Below are 20690 nucleotides of genomic sequence, written 5' to 3' on the forward strand. Positions count from 1 at the left end.
CCAACCTTTGGTGCATTTCTCTCTCTCCTATATATAGAATTCTTTACATAGTTGAGATTCCTCCTCCAACCTGAGGGGAACTCGAACTCTACTTGCTATGACACCCATTCAAACTTTAACTACTTATTAAATGCAACAAACTGCTAACTAGATGTTTTAGAAACCTAAGACAATTAGGAGTCTAACTCCACATCATGCTGGTAATAGCATTAATTACAATCAAATCTCATTCTCTGACAAGTGGTCTCCTTCAATTTAGCTGTGGTGGATGTTTGAAGTTCCTTATTGGTCCTTAATGTCTTATCCCTTTACTACTAGTAAGAAGTAGGAAACTGCCCCTATTTTTCTGCTTTTGGCTTCCTCAAAGATATTCGGAACCAATTAATCTGTTGATCTTCTTTAATTACCCAACAATATATTGGAGTGCCACGTTCTTCATGTGCTGTAAGCCTTTCCCATATACATGTGTGATGATAAAAAACTTTTCAAAGCTAATTGAAAAGTCATTTACAATACTAGCGGTGATCATTTGTATAACAAAAAGTTTAAAGTTCATATAACTTCCTTCCGCTTGTTTTTCCCTGGTTGGTTTCTTGCACATTGTAAATGGTCTTTTTTTGAGAATTCCTTTCAAAAATTTCCTCTCGGTCCCTCAAAATTGGTCGACTGAGTTTTAATTATGCAGCTACGGCGGTTTCGTAGCGCGCTACAAAACTAATGTGCATTAAGCATCATCTTCAGCAATTTCGTAGCGCGCTACGAAACTGCTGTGTAATCACCAAAACACAGTTTCAAGCCAAAATTTGACTGTCCTGGGTTTCTTTGTATTGACATGTCCTTTTCAGCTACCCTGAAGCTATCCAAAATTGAACATGGTAAATCATCAAAATTTGGAACTTAACCTTACCTGCTGTGAGATTTTCCTTAGCTAAGGAAGTCTTTCCTGTTGGCTTAGCTATATCTTTAGATCTTCAATTTTCTTTTTCATAACTCTGATCCCAGCTCTTAGTTTCGTGTTAACCCTTCTGATGAATACTGCTTCCTTTATTGCAAGGACTGTCCAGGTATAATATTGTGCATTACAGTCGACCACCTAGGGTATTTGAAATGTTTTGTCTTCCCACAGAGCTTGCATTTTGTCAAAATGAGCTTCCCTGATTGCATGCTTCCTATAGGCTTTCTTCAATCTAGAAATTTCAAGATTTGCTAACCTCAACTTATTTTTCAATTCTTCAACACTATATTCCTCTTGCGGGATAATTGCCTTTCCTCTATCTTCTTTATGCAGCTATGATGATGTTTCTAACAAAGTCAGAGGTCTGTCATGAGTTTTTACGATCTCCTTTGTTTCACTTGCTTCTAGTAGCATCTCCTGTATCTGTTTGAAAGTCCTCGTCATGGGTCTTCTTGGCTTAAAGAAAAATTGAGCAACCTGATCATCAAACTTGAGCTTTTTTGAGGCTTTGATTATTTTAGTCTCTTTACCTGATTATATTAAATCTACTCGAACCAGGGGAGATTCTTCAATATCAATGGCTTGCAGTAAGTCATTCAAGTTTCCCTTTGAGACAGGGCTTTCCTCAGTAATCACTGTCTTGCCTTTTTCTTTAGCTATCTGGCTCCTAGTCCTTCTTCTCTGAACTACTTCACCTGTGTATGATTCATGTACACCCTCTTTGATCTGAGTTTTCTCTTTCAGGGACTGCTGGGGTGTGTCTTGGATAACCATTGATTTGGCGGGCTCCTTTACTTGTTTCCTTGCCTTCAATTTTGTAAATCTCATGGATCTTGTTTATGTATGATGACCAGTTTCTAGTGGAGAATGTTTCGCCACTTGAGGACTGAGGCCTGTTTCATTTTTGAAGCCAGACATAAACATGAAGGTGGACCAGTCTCTACCTACTCTCTAGAGTTCATGCAGAACAATCAACTTAACTGAGCCATGGTGAAACAATGAGGTCTCACAGGCTTCTTTCTTTAGCTGCACTTTGTCTCACATTTTTCTTAGGCTACGAAATAAGTAGAAGGGTAAATCAAGAGATATCTTTCCTGTGAAATGCAGTAGAAGCTTGAAATGATATGAATAAACCTTATGATATCTCCCCTTACAGGTAAAGTACCTCTATATGCAGATAAGTAGATTGGCATATGAGTCCTTGACATAATTTTTGGGCACATACTTGTTTAAATCTGACTCAATGAACTCTGGCTTTAGAAATTCTTTGCAGGGGATCATATCAAATTTGAAATTTTTAAACCATCTTTCTTGTCCTCTTGGAATCTCAGAGACTGTGGATATTACCTCTGGTGACATTTGCAATTCAAGCACCCCAACTTTTGAATTCAACCCTATGAAATTCAAGGCAAATTCCTTGTTGATTTGCGCATGACCCCCCTCGAGTTTCTCGCAAAAATTCCAACATCCAACTTGCTTGAATGCATGCTCAACTTCTCTGTTATTCAAGATAATGTCTAAACCTTCAGGTTCGCTCCTCAAACACCTACCTAACCTGTGCTCCTTTCTTTTTGTAGACCATTCCATGAGACTTCAGCATAATGAAAACTTGATAGACTGGCATTGTCTCAACCTTTGATCACTGCCTCGCTTGAATACTACCTCGCTTTACTTTCAGGGAATTCAAATTTAACATTTGCTGATTTTTTCTTCATGCAATGAATACAATCATAATTATGACTGTGAATACCTGGCTCTTCTTGAAACTTGCAATCCGAGTGTACCAAGGTACCTAACGACTCTAATGATGAAGATAAGCGATTGTACATGATAGGTGAAGTGTATAAGCTGATAGTGGATGAAGCAACCATAACGGAATTTGACATATATGAAAGCTAAGAAAGGTTTCCTACAGATCGCATGAATCTCCGATTTCGTAGCGCAGCCAGTGTAAAATCTGGGTTATGGACTATGAAAACACCTAAACTGCGTTGCGCTACGAAAACACCTAAAGCATTTCGTAACACATAAGAACCTTTACAACAAGCTTGATACAGAGAATCTATGTAAGTTATGGGACCAATGGTGAATGAGAATGAACTGTTGACCTTTATTCAACCATCCTACCAAGACTCTTAAGACACTAAGACTTAGATACTAAAGTAAACATGGAAACACTGAACTCAGACTAACACCTAATCCTCACAATCAAACTTGATGTGAACAATTTAGAAATTTCTTCTTAAGTGATAACAATATAATTGCTAAGCTTGAGTTAGTTATGGTTGTTGGGGAGGATGTGGTTGTTAAGAAAGGGGCGGATATGGTCTTTTAATTTGCGGGTATTGTTGATATGGAGGCTAAGGTTGTTGACAGGGTTATTATTGATATCAAGGTTGAAATTATCGTTGTGGAGGATAAAGATGGGTAGGTACATTTCCATAGGAAAATCATATACAACCCTATTGATAGGGTTGATTTTGGACTTGTTGTGGAGGCCATGCATACCATGGTATTGAATAATTCCATGTATTATGAGGAACATTATAGTATGGAATATTTTTTTGACTAGGATCTTGATACATACCTGTTGCATCTGGTTGTCAAGATCTTTAGGATGCAATGTTGTAGAGTGAGTTTTCATTTCCAAAGTCTTCTTGGTAAGTTTCTTTCAGTTTAACTAATGTCAAACATTCCTCAGTTTTATGTGATTATGCACAAATCAAACAAACTTGAATATTATCTAGAGGGCACTCTCTTAATGGATGTTTCTTTCGACATTTAGTATAGAAAATAGACAAAATTGATTCTTGCTCTTCTTTCTTTTTCCTAATTTTCAAATCATCTATTTGAGAAGAAAGAGTATTTAAAAGATTAGTTTTGAAACCCTCTAACAAATTTCCTAATTCTGCTCTACTGACACCTCTAGTAGCTGATTTAGTAACTTTTGTAAGAGGATTTCTTATCCCTACACCAGTTTTAGCTTTCCCTCTTGAGTACTTCTTGCACAAATCACTAATTCTATCAAATGTTAAATGAGAAATATCACCAACACCCATTAAATTGAGTATATCTATATATATATATATATATATATATATATATATATATATATATATAGATATCATGGATGTGTTTTAAGAATATTGTGTGAACTGTGTCAAGACTCAAATTATGTTGTTTTGAGTTCTAAAATTATATAAGAACCTTTCTAGGTAATCTTCTAGGCATTCGTCTTCTGTTATGTAATAATCTCATAAAACAGAAGAAAATATGGATTAATGACATGAAAATTAGCCTCTTCAGGGGGGAAACCTCCCTTTTATTACATAAATGGACAATTTCTAGATGATACAAATGATATGACCTCCTTTTTATATATAAGAGTCTAAGGGGTCACAATATAATCAGATCCTACATAACAATAATAATGTAAGGGAACAACAATAAGAGTAGTGGGCTTCTATGGGGCATAACAATAACAACATGGGGGATATATGGTGAAAAAAGTAACCATAAGGGGCTAAAATAAAAATAACAATAATAATAAGGGAAATACACTAGTATTATAGGGACCTAACATGCCCCTATCCTTCAAAAGAGTTTTGTCCTCAACACTTGAGTAGTTCTATATGCTTTTGTATTAAATTCTCATCCTCCCATGTGGAATCTTCAGCGAGTAACTTCTTAAACTTTCTTATAGCTCGTTTTAACTGTAAATATGTTTAGAACAAATGTATATATGTATTTGCAAAAGGAGAAAAAAAAGTGACCCAAAAATTTAGTATTAAATGATTTACGTATGATGGTGGATTAAACTTCTTTAGTCAAATTTTAATGTAGCATTAAGTGTAAAGTAGGTGGGCGCTAGTAGACAATGCAATTGTAACATGTTTTGAAGCATTATAAGAGATGGTAGTGGGGCACATGGAATGGAGTAGACTCACTGACACTACATGCCTGATGGTTAGCTCTCCCATTTGACCTGTAAATACTTTTCAACAATTCTTCAATCCAAAGATCAATGGGTGGTAGTGACTATGGGGGGACTCTGTTGGGTTTCTTCCATACTGGCATCTTCCCCTGTATTATGTAAGCAAGCAAACATGTTACATAACAAGGTGAGAAGGAATGTCTTTTGTTTATTTTACCAAGACATTTTCATCACCTCTATTCCACCAACTCATCAAATAGCTCAACCATCACTTCATCCATATTATTGCCGACTTATTTTTCAAATATCCCAAAATTGCCATTAATTATGTTTTCGCATCCTTTACTTTATTTTCACTATAAAACCATGTTTACTATTCATTTCTCTCACTGTTGTCTTATGTTCCTACTTTCAAAAATTCAATTGTATAAGTTGCAAATCCAGTCATAATCACTAGTCACTGTTCCAATATCTACGCAAAGTCTTGGAATCCAAAATTTGAAAAATGTCAAAGAAAGTTGCTATCACAGGTTCCACTTTTCATATTCCATTCATCTATACTGAGAGAGACATTTTTCACCTAGTTTTCTTAGTGAATTATATAGAAATTTATTATCATATTTTACTGAAACAAACTAAGTCCCTTGTATATGTTGTTGCTTTTAGGTCAAGTTTCCTAGCTACTATGATTCCTCAAACTTAAATCTTCCTAGGTTTCATATATTGGCTTATCTCTACCCTCTACCCTAAAAAATATTTGTTATGAATAAATTATGGGAATTTTTTTTTCAAGTGTTATCCTTGTTAATTCAACAAGCCTTATGTTTTCCACCTGCAAGTTATTACACCCCTTTCTCATAAGAAGCTTTGTTTTCCACTTTCCAAGATTCTTCTGCTTCCAACTATGCTGAATTGACTTTCTTTTTTATGTTTGTTGGAAAGAATCTACCTATGGATCCTGCTCATTTTACTCTGTATACTTTTTTCTAAAGAAGTTAGATCTGTTCTACATATTTTGGCCAAAATTTTAGGAAGAGATGATACAAATACTATGAATAAATCCATTTTAGGAATGTTTAGTTTGATGATGAACCCATAAATAGTTTTTGACATACTCGTTTTCTAGGAGAAAATATTTAATTCTAAATTAACAGATCTTCCCCTCACTGGCTGCTTTAGATTTCCATCTCTTGTTACTTATCTCTTTTAATACACTCAAGTGGAAATATTCATGCATTTAGGGTTAAAAATCATGGACCCTCATAAAAATAAGTAGTGAGTCATATTTTGGAATGATGTGGTAAGAAGCACTGAAAATAGCCAAGGATTGGTGTATTTTGCTTCCTTTTTCCTAATCTATTTTTTATTCAATATTTAACAGTTGTCCTCCACCTTGCTTTCTACCAAAGGCCCAGTATTTACTTTAGCTTAGTAAAGATGTTAAAGTTCGTGATTGATTTCAATTTGAGGATTATTCACAGATCAAGTTATATGGAGTAGAAGCCGCCCCTTAGAGACTTCCAACTTTTGTTCCAATGTGATTATTTTCATTTAATTTCATTAGACATAGATTGAATGTAGAAAGAATACATTTTGTGTCATCAACGAAGGGGTACTTATTTAAATTTCCAAAGACAGTGGGACCTTTCATTGTAAATAGTAGGCAAGTTGTAGAAAAAGTATAAAAAGCACTTGAAGAAATGAATTTACAGCTGGGTGAAAAGTGGGCATCCACATCACATTATTTGAAACGAGATGGTAGAAAATGCCTATCCTCCCTTTATACATCAAGTTTGAATAGATATGGAGAAATTAGCCAATGCAGGGCAAACAAGTTTGTCAGGAGGTTTGGAAATTGAGACTCCTCATCAAAGTGAGAAAAAATTAAAAAGAAGTAATGAGGATGTTATTGACTTAGAAGAAGAGGCAAATAGAAGCACTAAGAAGGCTAAGAAATCTGAAGGTGGCAGTTCATCATCTATTACAGGTTTTCAGTTGTAGTTAGGATTTGTTTACACACCATATTTTCTTGTTCCAAAAGAGACTTACCAGAGTTCAGCATCAATGATAAAACATATGTACTCTCAAATTGAAGAAAGAAACAGGAAGGTCTGAGAAAACACGGAATACCAGGTGGAGGCACAATTAGTTTTAGATTATCAAATCAAACTAATTTTTTCTATGAATTTGGAGAGGAACCAACTTAAATTAGCTTTCTTTAACCATTCTAATTTAATTGTGTCTTCTTCTTCTTCAGGTTTCAATACTGTCAACTTGACAATGGATGTTAGGGAAATCCCTCTACCTGATAAAATCAATTTGTATAGGCAAATTGGTGAATTAATTTACAGTGATTTGAAGAATACCTCCTTGGTTTCCAGTAGAGCAGAGAATTTATTAGAAAATGTGGTTAACCAATTAAAATTGGAAAAAGCTAACTCCAGAGATTTAACCACTCATAATGAAGAACTAAAGAAGATGATTTTTAAGATTGGAGTAAATCCAGAGGACATAAGCGTTTTTCAACAGTTATTGTAGGGAGAACAAACCAAATTCCAAGTTTTAAGGAAGAAACTAAAGATGCCTCCAATAGAGAACATAACGGCTTCATAAGTGGCATAGGTGGAGAAGGAGAAAGAAGCTCTGACTGAGGAGCTAACTTAGAGAAATGATGAAATTTCAAAGTTGAAAGAAATAAACACTATCCTATAATAGAAAATTGACTCTCATGTCTGTATTATTGTAATACCAGTTGATTTGGAGGATCGAGCTGATAAGATGACTAGAGTCATGATCGAAATGAAGATTTCTAAGAATGAAATGAAGAAAGTGCAGAGGGACTATGAGACTACCTTGAAAGTCATAAAGGTAAATGAAATAGAATTAGCATTGTCTAAAGAAAATGCAGACAAATATAGGAATGACTTTCAAGTTGCTTCTTAGGAAATAAAGTAATTAAAAGAGAAGGTGAAGGTAAATATGTCCCTTATTCAGACCAGAGAAATCCTATGAATGACATCATTCATACTATTAGAGACATCTGGGAGTCATTTTCCATAGTAAAAGAAGAAAATATCATCATTAGAGACTTAGAAAATATGATTGATGAAAATAAACAAAAATTATGACAAAGAGCTAGTTCGCAATGAAAATGATTGATTTCCTTAATTCTGATCTTCTCAGTAATTAAGGGAATTACGGGTTGAAGATAGAATTGAATATGTGCTAGAAATAAATTAAATGATTGTGAATAACCTCTACAGGAAGACAATAGAGACAAAATTAGCAGAGGTTAAAGAAGTTGTAATGAAGTTCAACACTAATTTTGATAAGATGATAAGAGCAGGTTTGCCTTCATGTTGGGACCAACAAAGTAATTTATTACCCTATGGGACTTATTAAACTTTGCTGGTAGAGGAAAAAAGAAAGATTGGATCAACTCATGAAATAGAAATGGTGCTGAAGGGAGAAACTATTATCAACTCTTTGCAAAGGGATTTTCAGTTGTTGTGGTTGATGAGAACCCTTTTTGTGGACAAACCAACTGTTGGCATTATGATGCATGTGTCGTACTTGATGGCAACCCTCTCATAGAAGACCATCTCACTTATTTATAACTAGATGAATCTTCAGAAGAGATATCAGATGTGACTGATTGAGGACAACTCAAAGGAATCAGATGATAGTTCTAAGTGTGACAAGTTAGCTTTGCAATCAAGTCCAAAGGGGGAGATTGTTGGCATTATGAGGTCCAAGTGTTGTCCTTGATGGCAAATCACACAGATGACAGATTAGAGTGCAGCAGGTCAGTAGCAAATAATTGACGATCAGACTACAAAGAATGAAGAAAGAAGATTATATACGTAGGTTCACTATATACCAAGTAGGGTATACAAGCAGGTTCACTATATACCAAGATGTGTATACGCAGGTTCACTATTAAGCAGGGTATATACGCAGGTTCACTAATACCAAGTCGCGTATATGCAGGTTCGCTATATACCAAGTAGGGTATACACACAGTTTCATGCACAGAAAAGCGCGTACATGTCAGAAAGCTTATTTTTGGGTCCGTGGTATTTAGACCTATGGTTTTGGTCCATGGTATTGGACCCATAAGTGTTGATCCCAAGTATTGGTTCAATGGTATTATTTTATTATGGTTTTGGCCCGTGGTATTGAGCAAGGCCTAAGACTATAAAAGGAGAGGAAGATCATTAGGCAAAGGCTATTGAAAAGTCTTGAATATCGGAAGAAGTATGACATCCAGGATGCAGGTTATGGGTTGATGATGCATTGCTTGATCTGAGCTAAGGAGGGATCTCACCAGTTGATGGAGAACAAGATCTAAGGAGAGATCGGGATCAAATGGTTTGAAATGAACTATCTTTATGATGCTTATTCTAGATCTGCATACTGACGCATGTAATATTATATAAATCCTATGAGTATGATTGATGTCTGGTACAACTGCAAAGTTATAAGAAAATATTTTTAGATCTGTATGCGGGTTGTCTTTGGCAAAAGCGCATATGTACGTGGGTTTGATTCATCGTAGTAGTGTATACATTATGAAGTATAATATTTGAAGTTGCAGATGGGTCTGATTGTTATGGCAGAGTTCTGTAGTCTGCTCTGTGTTCTGGTGACTGTGTTATTGACAGGGTTTCAATGTTTCAGTGATTCAAAGATTGTTTTGAGCTTCAATGATAGTTATAGATCCAGTATGAAAATTTGATGAAATGTGGCCTTTCATATTCTGTGTTGTGCTTCAGGAGTATCCAGTCTAAAAATGTATGAAACGTGGTACCTGAAGGAGAGAAGATTGTAGGTCGGTGCCTACGTACTAGTATCTTAGCTAGTACAAGAGCAAAGGGGGTTGGAGCTCCCTTCCAGGAGAGTCTGGAGAACGAGAGAAGGTTGTAGCCTTCTGTAGGTTGTAGCCTGCGTGCTGGTAAAGGACTACACCAGTACATTGTAAAAGAATTTTCTTAATAAAGGAAGATAGAAACGAATTGCAGCAGGTGGTTTTCACCCACATTGGGTTTCCACCTTATATCATGGTGTTCGTGTGTGTTTCTTATGTGTGTTGATCTATTTGTTTTATTGCTACTGTTGACTGTTAATATGGCTAATAATCTGATGCATCCATTGAGGATCACATAACTGAATCATGAGTTTAATGGTTATACGCTAGTTGCAATAGACACAGTCGCGTATATACGCGGGTATACTTAACTGAAGTAGCGTATATGAATCTGAGTATGAAAATGAAAAAGTTTTATTGATTAGATAATACTGATTCACCCCGCCCCTCTCATTATTATTTCCAACAATTGGTATCAGAGCAGGTCCTTTGGTAGAGGCTTGATCGCTTAAAGGAGATCCATGGAACAATGGGAAAGAAGCTTAAGAAGAAAGAACATAAGCGGAAGAATACATCTCAGAAGAACTATGACAGTGAGAGAATCGATTGGGGATTAGGCATAAGAAGCTCTTCAGATTCAGAATCAGATTCAGAGTCATTTCAGAGTGAAGATGAACTATTAGGTATGAATTTGCTATCCTCTGATGTTCCAACTATCTATCCATTTGGAAAAGATGAAAGTGATAGCGAAACAATTGAATTTGCTCTTATGGGTGAATAAGAAGATATCAAATAGAGGCAGAAGTTAAAAGTCTGACAAACAAAATTAGAACTCAAGAAGAACTTTTGAACATAAAGGATGATGCCTTCAAAGAAGTTGCTACTAGACTAAAGACTCAAATAGAGTTATTCAAGGAAAAATATCAAAAGTTGCAGGATGAAGTAACATCCCTAAGAAATGAAGTCATTGAAAAGAACACAACAATCAAGGAGCTCAGAGATCGATCCAGTTATTATGAAAGTATTGAAGCTACGACCCTCTCTCTAAAGGAAGAACTTGAAGAAACAAAGAAGCAGAATAAATATCTACTCCAAGCTATTGAAAAATGGGAAAATGAAGTTATCATCTTAAAATCTTAGCTGGAATGTGCCTTCAGAATTCGTCAAATGCAGCACGATGTGAATGAAGAACAAGAAAAGGAGATTCTCAAACCAAGGCAACAAATGGAAGAGGAAAGAAATGCTAAAGAAAACATGAAGAAACAATGTTTGGAAAAGGAAGAAAAACTTCAAGTTGAGGTAAATATCTTGAGAGGTAAATTAGAAGAAAAGGATAAACTATTACGATTTCAAGATAGTACTAAAGCCTTGGATAATATTCTTAGCAGTCAAAGATCTCCTGTTATCAAAACTGGTCTTGGTTTTCATGAATCCGTTGAAGGTGAATCTACTTCACAAGGTGAGGCAAGGAACTCTAAAGAGAAATCTAAAATGATCAATAAGGAGATAAGAGAGATGAGAGGTCAACAATCAAGGAAAGAGATTCTTCAAAGAAAATCTTTTACTCCTATCTATGGAAGCAATAGTCGACCATTTATTCAAATGAATAATATTGAATGTTATGAATGACATAATCTTGGACATGTTGCAGCTAGATGTAGAAGAAGAATGGTTCAAGATCATCACATAAAAACATCATCACATTCCAGGTACTTTAATGGATATTGTTTTTCTTACAATATGTTTGGTCACAAAGCTGCTAATTGCTACAGGAGGAATATGAAACATGTAAGATGTTATGCATGTAATAGGCTTGGACATATAGCAAAGGAATGCAGGAACAAAGGACGGACATCACACCAAAAGGAGAAAACATCATCACACTTGAAGATATGGAAGAAGAAGGAAGTACAGTCAGAAAGATGTGGCACAGCATGATGTACTCAAATATAGCACAACACAGACATAACAGACTCAGAGGGAGCTGAAAGTATAAAACTTCAGTATTCTGAATCTCATACACAAGTTCCATAAAGGGAAGTCACGTATATACACGAGTTAGACACTGCAAAGTCGCGTATATGTCAGTCCGAGGAAAAGCAGTGGGGACAGGCTAAGAAAAAGGATCTGATATGATTCAATCCATTATTTGCTCTATTTGTTAATAGTTACAGTCTGCTGAGGATGTGTGGAAATGTTTTGATACTTGTAAGATGTCTAGAAGTGTTTTGATCCTAACTTTATGAAGATGATGTCTTGATACTTATTGCTGATATATGCATGATCAGATCTAACAGATGGCACAGGTTGAGGGGGAGCATATGCCTTTAATAATTCATTGTTGGCATTATGGTTAATAGTCCTTGGTAATGATGCTTATATGGCTAAATGATATATCTTGCTATGATGTGGTTATGAGTTGTCCATGATAAAATCTCATATGATTCTTGGGGTTACATAGTTGATGTTTAGATCACATTTGTGGATTGATTCTTAGATGGTGCATATGTGATGCTTACATGGTGATCTTCATAAGGATAAGGAGAAGTACAAAGCTTGAATTCACATACTTGATGATGAGTCACTCATATGCTATTGTTGTCATATGCATAAAGATCATATATTACAGTTATGATGCAGGATTCCTATAGTTCTTCGTGCTCATGTGGATGAGGATTGTTGATGTTGGTGATATAAAGAAGCCTTGACAAATGATATTGAGCTCAAGATACATAATGCTAGATACATGGATAATTATTCAAAGTTGCATTGTTGGTGACATGATGATGATGAGTTCTTACCTATATGATGATAGGTTGATTATTACATTTGATGATTGATTTAGATGTTCCCAAGTAATGATACTTGGATCATGTAGATCTTGATGTCAATGAAATGGCTATGGTGGTTTCACACATGATATAATGTGAATGACTCTGAATTCTATTCAAAGGGATGAATTGAAGCAGACATACTGTGTTATAGATTGATGAATTATACTCTACAAGACATTTACAGGTTGCTGATCTAGAAGTGGTTGTACACGAGTTCTATGAGTAGTATCCGCGTATATACGCATGTTTATTCAGATATAGTCGCGTATATGGAGTTTGAAGGATATCAGTACGGGCAGACTCTGATTGAAGATAGTCTGGTATGAGTCTGACAGAGACCATCTGGCACAGGTTCAGGGGAGCAGATAATATTCTAATGATGTAGTGTTGGCATTACCTTAGAAGCTTTTGGTTCAAGTTCTCATGCAGAGGGAGAACATAAAGAGAATATAATTGCTGGTCTAGATGCTTATGGAACGGATCATACATTGTGTATAGCTGTTGATGACTATCGTGGACTTATGGTCTCATGACTCATGATGTAATTGAGTGTCTCTATGTATTGAAATATTTCAGTCATGTATTTTTATCAAGGTCATGTAATGGCCTATGTTGGTTTCCCCACTATGCCTGGGATGAATGATGTTATACTCTTGTATTATCATGTGTAAAATTTTGGTATATCCCCACTTAGTTGGGAGATGGATGTATGTATAAGTCTTTGGTGCTAGGAAGGTCACTAATGATGTATAGAGTCATGTTCTTTCTTGTAGAACATCTTTTTGCAGACCTTGCTTACAGTCAGGGAGAGCATGATCAGCACACTTCAGCATAGCAGAGACTTCAGCATGTACTCAAGGGGAGCATGGACATATTGGTACACCTTGGCATATACAAAGGGGGAGCTCATTTAGAGAGTTCAGCAGGTACTCAGGGGGAGTATGAACATCGGAATGCTTATCATGGAAAGAGAATATCTTGGTTCGCCCTTTACCCTTGATGTCAAAGGGGGAGAGTGATTTGGTGTTGTTGCCATCAAGTCCAAAGGGGGAGATTGTTGGAATTATGATGCATGTGTTGTACTTTATGGCAACCCTCTCATAGAAGACCATCTCACTTATTTATAACTAGATGAATCTTCAGAAGAGATATCAGATGTGACTGATGGAGGACAGCTCAAAGGAATCAGATGATAGTTCTAAGTGTGACAAGTTAGCTTTGCCATCAAGTCCAAAGGGGGATATTGTTGGCATTATGAGACAAGTGTTGTCCTTGATGGAAAATCACACAGATGACAGATTAGAGTGCAGCAGGTCAGTAGCAAATAATTGATGATCAGACTACAAAGAATTAAGAAAGAAGATTATATACGTAGGTTCACTATATACCAAGTAGGGTATACACACAGGTTCACTATATATCAAGACGCGTATATGCAGGTTCACTATATACCAAGTAGGGTATATACGCAGGTTCACTATATACCAAGTCGCTTATACGCAGGTTTGCTATATACCAAGTAGGGTATACACGCAGTTTCATGCACGGAAAAGCACGTACATGTCAGAAAGCTTATTTTTGGGTCCGTGGCATTTAGACCTATGGTTTTGGTCTGTGGTATTGCACCCATAAGTGTTGATACCAAGTATTGGTTCGATGGTATTGTTTTATTATGGTTTTGGTCTGTGGTATTGAGCAAGGCCTAAGACTATAAAAGGAGAGGAAGATCATTAGGAGAAGGCTATCGAAAAGTCTTGAATATCGGAAGAAGTATGAGATCCAGGATGCAAGTTATGGGTTGGTGATGCATTGGTTGATCTGAGCTAAGGAGGGATCTCACCGATTGATGGAGAACAAGATCTAAGGAGAGATCGGGATCAAATGGTTTGAAATCAACTATCTTTATGATGCTTATTCTAAATCTGCATACTGACACATGTAATATTCTATAAATCCTATGAGTATGACTGATGTCTGGTACAACTGCAAAGTTATAAGAAAATATTTTTAGATCTGTACGCGGGTTGTCTTTGGCAAAAGCACGTATGTACACGGGTTTGATTCATCGTAATAGCATATACATTATGAAGTATAATATTTGAAGTTGCAGATGGGTCTAATTGTTATGGCAGAGTTTTGTAGTCTACTCTGTGTTCTGGTGACTGTGTTATTGACAAGGTTTCAGTGTTTCAGTGATTCAGAGACTGTTTTGAGCTTCAATGATAGTTATGGGTCCAGTATGAAAATTTGATGAAACGTGGCCTTTCAAATTCTGTTTTGTGCTTTAGGAGTATCCAGTCTGAAAATGTATGAAACGTGGTACCTGGAGGAGAGAAGATTATAGGCCAGCGCCTACGTACTAGTATCTTAGCTAGTACAAGAGCAAAGGAGGTTGGAGCTCCCTTCCAGGAGAGTCCAGAGAATGAGAGATGGTTGTAGCCTTATGCAGGTTGTAGCCTGCGTGCTGGTAAAGGACTGCACCAGTACATTGTAAAAGAAGTTTCTTAATAAAGGAAGATAGAAACGAATTGTAGCAGGTGGTTTTCACCCACATTGGGTTTCCACCTTATATAATGGTGTTCATTTGTGTTGCTTATGTGCATTGATCTATCTGTTTTATTGCTACTGTTGACTGTTAATATGGCAAATAATGTTCTGATGCATCCATTGAAGATCACATAACTGAATCATGAGTTTAATGGTTATACACTAGTTGTAATAGAAACAGTTGCGTATATACGCGGGTATACTTAACTGAAGTAGCGTATATGAATCTGAGTATGAAAATGAAAAAGTTTTATTGATTAGATAATACTGATTCACCCCCCCCCCCTCTCAGTATTATTTCCAACACCAACATACATCAGAATCACTAACTTCAAGATGGCATGCACAAGTTTTTTCAAGAGCCCCAGTTCTGATACATCCAACTAGAAAAGATGTAGGGAATGGATGTCACAACAACAGCTATTGTAGAGAAGGACCTTCATCAGCACTGTTGGCGAGGCAAATCCCCTCTACGGATAGAGGCGATCCCTACTAGCCTAGAGTGGGTCTAGCAACAATCAACCAATGCTACTATGCAAGTTCCTAATTGCAATTAAAAGGTAGGCAAAGAACACCTACTTGGATTCCAGCGCTGTTGTTTGATGAAGAGATTCCACCTTCGCTCCTTCGCTCTGGCTGGTCACGATCCTCCGCGATCTCCGCGAATAGATACCTGCACACACGAAGAGGAAACAAACACAAGCATGAAATCTAATAAAAGCAACCATACATCAGTCAGAAAGGATGTAATTCACATTTAACCATTGCAGAGACAAATGAGAATGGAACAATAATAGTATTCATCTATTATTAATCAAACAGAGAAGAGTACAACCAAGTGTTTTGACGTCGATATCCTTCTCAGGAGGGGCCAGTCAGCAAGTCTCTTAAGCATTCACCTTTGGAAATGATTCTCCCAAGACAAGGAACTCTCTCTCTCACACAAGCAACACAACACAACCTTCCCCAAGCAATCAAACACTTCCACACTTATCACACCAACTACCTATAGTAGTAGCAATCTGAGCACTATGAGCTCCACACAATCCAAGCTATTCCAAACTAGTTGCTCATGGTAATGGTAGAGGTTTATATAGAAGAAGGAGTCTCCTTGAATGGTGGAAGGATGAGCTTATCTTCAAGGGAAGTAGTTGCAAAGGGTCGAACAGACATGCCATAGAAGGGAGTCGATACTCACAAGGCCAACAACCAAGTCTCGAGTTATCTGGAAGGCTGGCTGTTGGAACAAATTCGCCCAAACTGGATCAGCGCGGGTGCATAACTGGTCTGGCGCGCTGACGTCGCAAAGCCATAATGGAAAAGGCCATGTCAGCGCACATCAATACAAACAGAGGCTGCACTGGCCATGAAATTCGATCAGCGCGGGAAAGTCGTGTGCTTCCGCGCTGGCAGCGCACGCAGTCTGTTATGAAGGGCCAGTCATCGCAGGTATTTTAGAAACAGACGCGCTGATGAGGAAAACTTTGGAAAAGTGGGTTTTGGTTTTGGCCAGTTCAGAAGGCATGAACTTGATTATTGTGAACTCCTGACACAGTAGGGTGACTGACAGGGAGACAGTGACAAATTACTGTGTAACAGATGCCCCCTAAAGCATGAAGACCGAGAGAGTGGGGAGGGGTGAAATGCTTTACAAAACTCGCTGAACTGGAACACCACCAGGAAGGACCGAATATCTCTGATAATCAAGTACATGCAGTCTAGGCATGGGCGCAGCCATCCAAAAGACATGCGAAAAGGTCTGTGGAATGGACGCAGCCACCCAGCTTAAAGAGACCAGAACAATGATAAGGTATGGTCGCAGCCATCCATGAAGACTCAGGTATGGGCGCAGCCATCCATCAATGAGTCATGTAAAGATCATCCACAAAATCGCAACCTGGACCATAACAAACAGAGATCCAGGGTCTTGCGCTCCGTCCCGACCCGAACAAAGTACAAGTCCAAGCATGTGAATACATGAGCTGAAGTCGAACATGCATGGACATTGTCTGATTACCAGTCAATGATGGGAACTGTTAACAGACACGAGAGGTACCACCAGTAATGACAATGGTCCTCAAGGTACTATAGGTACAATCTGCGGCGTGTGAATCAATGAGCTGGTGTCGAACACCCGTAGAATCATCCGATCGGAGGCCAATGATGAAAACCTCGCGTGGAATATGAAGAACCTGCCATTGAGGCATGCAGGCTCTAAGGCACCTGAAGGGAGTCTCTAAGTCACCTTCCCAGATAATGAGTTGAAGTCGACAGGAAGGGACCTGGATCGAAGGTGGGCCATAATGTTTCCCACATCATCAACACGAGACAGAGGTAAAATGATTTGTGTGAGATAGCAGATGAGGTTGTATTATTGCAGAGGTCAACTTCTCTTGAACATATCGGCGGCACGACAGTGGATTTGGCAGTATGTGACATCAAATGAGCAGACGGTATGATGACGACGACAATGAGAAAATGAGAGGTCAAATGGGATAACCCGCACCCACGGAGGTCAGTTGTGAAACAAAATGAGAAATTCCCACCCAACACGAATGCAGACCAGTGCCATGTTCAAGAGCGACATACTGCCGACACGACAATTGCAGATCCATTTTCCCCACCATTTCTGGTAGGTACCCCGGTTATTTTTGGATGACAAGCTTGACGGGGATAGCATATGCTTGAAGAGTGTCATTTTGACGATGCCCGATGTCATCAAGTGTTTAACGAGCCTGACAAAGGAAAAACTCGGCGTCTTTTCTTGTTTAGAGAGTCTGAAAAGACAGCGGAAAAGAAAACTCCAGGGGGGTCCTTTTTCGTAAAGTTGTGTCTCTCGAGCCCGAAAAAGTATAAAACAATGCTCGAAAGAACCGCCCGACCATTACGATCGAGGAGTACTTTTCGTAAATAGTGCCTTCGACCCAAAAAAGTAAAAAATCGGTCGGAAACACATCGTTTTAGAGCCAATAACGAGTGCGAAACGACAAACACCCGGCAATCTTTTTAAGTTACACGGTTGGAAAAAGAGCTTAAAACGACTGCCTCTCATTCCCTTTAACGAGCCGAAAGGAAGCTCGGCAATATTTTCTTGATTTATGTCGGAAAAGAGCTCAAAGACGACATTTTTGGGACCAAGTATACGAAAGACTACTTACGACCACGCCGGTTACCTGAACCTGCACAGGAACACCACCCGCATAAATCCGTTCGATATGCATAAAAACATAGCAAAACATGCATAAAGGTATAATTAAGTGACATTAGAGCCAAATCCATGGTAAAAACACGACAAAAACCCACATTGACAAGAAATTATAGCAAATTATGAGTTTTTTACCATAAATAGGGGGGTAAAAGTCATTTTTTACCATTGTTACCATTTTGGATTGTGAAGAACGTTGAGGAGCTGAAAAGTTGACGGAGCGATTTCCAGCCCGTGTGGACACCATTCATCCGGTAGCTTCTTCCAGGTAGGTTCTCCTCTCCCTGCGTTTCATTTTGAGCATTTTTTTAAACAATTCCATGGTGGAATGTGGCCATTTGGGCAAATTCTTTGAGCATTGGTGCGCTCTCAGTCAGCTTGGGTTTCCCGCACGGGACCGTGCTGATCGCCTTATCTTTACACGTACCACCTCTTGGATCAGCGCGGAAAGCACGTGTGCTTCTGCGCTGACCCAAGGAAAAAACAAAGGGGCACCATTTTCAGCGCGACTGTTTTAAAAACAGTCGCGCTGGCGCGGAAAAATTTGATTTTTAATAAAATGAACGTTCAAATTTCCACAATTAGCACTCTAATGTTTTTTCATGGTCTTGCAGGGCAAAATGTCTTTTGTGTGGCAAGAGAGATCCCATGATGACGAGGATATAGCGGCTTATGCACTTCCCGAATGTCGAAATGCAATGCGGGCATGCGGTTTCCTGAAATTCTTCCTGACTCCATGCCTGAGGGCGCAACCTGACTTACTGGAGTTCCTAATCAGTGCTTGGAACCCCGTAGATGGGAAATTCAGAATCCGTGGTGAGGATATCAAGTTTGACTCCACGGGCATTTACTTTTTGACTGGATTGTTACGCCGGGGTCAGATGCCCATTCTGGAGGGGCAGCGACCTAGCGGTGAGACATTGGACCAGCTGATGGCTCGAGTATGCCCAGGAGCCGCGAAAACACGGAGCGGGAAGGTTGGTATCCCGACAGTGCGGGACATGCCTCTTCGCACTATACTCTTCCTAGTGACACGAGCAGCGGGTTCTTTGGCCAATCATGAGGCCTCGAAGAACCAACTACTGCTAGCTTTGGAGTGCCTACAGCCCACCATTTTCAACTGGGCGACAGCTGTGACTAACAGCATGAAGAGGCAACTAAACAACTGCCGTCGCGGAGAGACGAAGCAGTTTGCGTACGGGTCGCTTCTTCTTCCGCTCATGCTGGAGCGGGTGCCAGCTTTACAGTTATAGACCATGGCCGTGGATCCACCTAGAGGTCCCCGGGAGACGAGGGCCAGCCGATGGGCCCATGTCATGCCACGGGGAGGTGGAGGCCACCCAATATCTTGGGGAGTGTATTTCAGAGAGTGGCTGGACCACCAGGTTGTCATTGTGGAGGACTGGCCATATGCTAGCATGGACTTCCGTAACGATCCTGACATGCTACTGCCCGCAGGAGAGCATTGGGACGACGGAGGTACGATACTTGATCTCTTTTCAATATTTTTTAATATTTTTTGATTTTTCATGTACATGTCTTAATAAATGTCATTGTATGCAGATGTGGGACCTATGAGACCCATTGGCCTAGCCCCAACGGCACGGAGAGAGGGGCAAGGAGCTGGAGCCCTGGCCTTGGTTCCTCCAGGAGTGGATACGTCGGAGACTGTGGCTCGCAACCTTGAGGGTTTGCTGGAGGGAGTGTCAGATTACCAGGGGGTCGAGGAGGTCCCTATAGAGCATCAGATCCACACAGTGGGGGTGGCACCCAGGATGCACCGCCTTTTGAGGCGGGTGGCACGAGCAGCTGTATGCTACAGAGAGCATAACCCATCACAGTAGTCGCCTAGGTTTACTTCCACTGATGTTTTGAGAGACATATGTCTCGGATGTATTGAGGACAGTGACTCTATTTTTGACATATACACTTATTTTTGAGCGCCTTAGTGCGCCACACGATATATATATATATATATATACATACCAATTTTTGGATGGATCTTGTTACATATGATGATGTTTTGTTTATGCTATGAAAATGGTACAAATGTAATATTATGTATGAATTGCACAACACATGACCCATGTATTTTAATGTTTTAAATGCAAGCTTAAAAGCACACACGGCACGCATGCAAACTATGCTTGGGAAATATCTTATTTACATATGCTTTACTCTAAGGTCTTATTATGCTTTCTATGTTTTCTTGTATGATGTTTATCTATTTCGCAAATGTCTGTCTAACACATGATTTTCCAATGCATCAGTCAACATGTTTAATCGTCTCGGAATATGTTGATATGTGATATAGTCAAAATTCCTTTCTAACAATCTGACACGTAGAT

This window comes from Pinus tabuliformis, chromosome 2_2, assembly GCF_031772625.1.
Source record: "Pinus tabuliformis cultivar Carrire ecotype Pingquan chromosome 2_2, CPIR1, whole genome shotgun sequence".
Taxonomy (NCBI): domain Eukaryota; kingdom Viridiplantae; phylum Streptophyta; class Pinopsida; order Pinales; family Pinaceae; genus Pinus; species Pinus tabuliformis.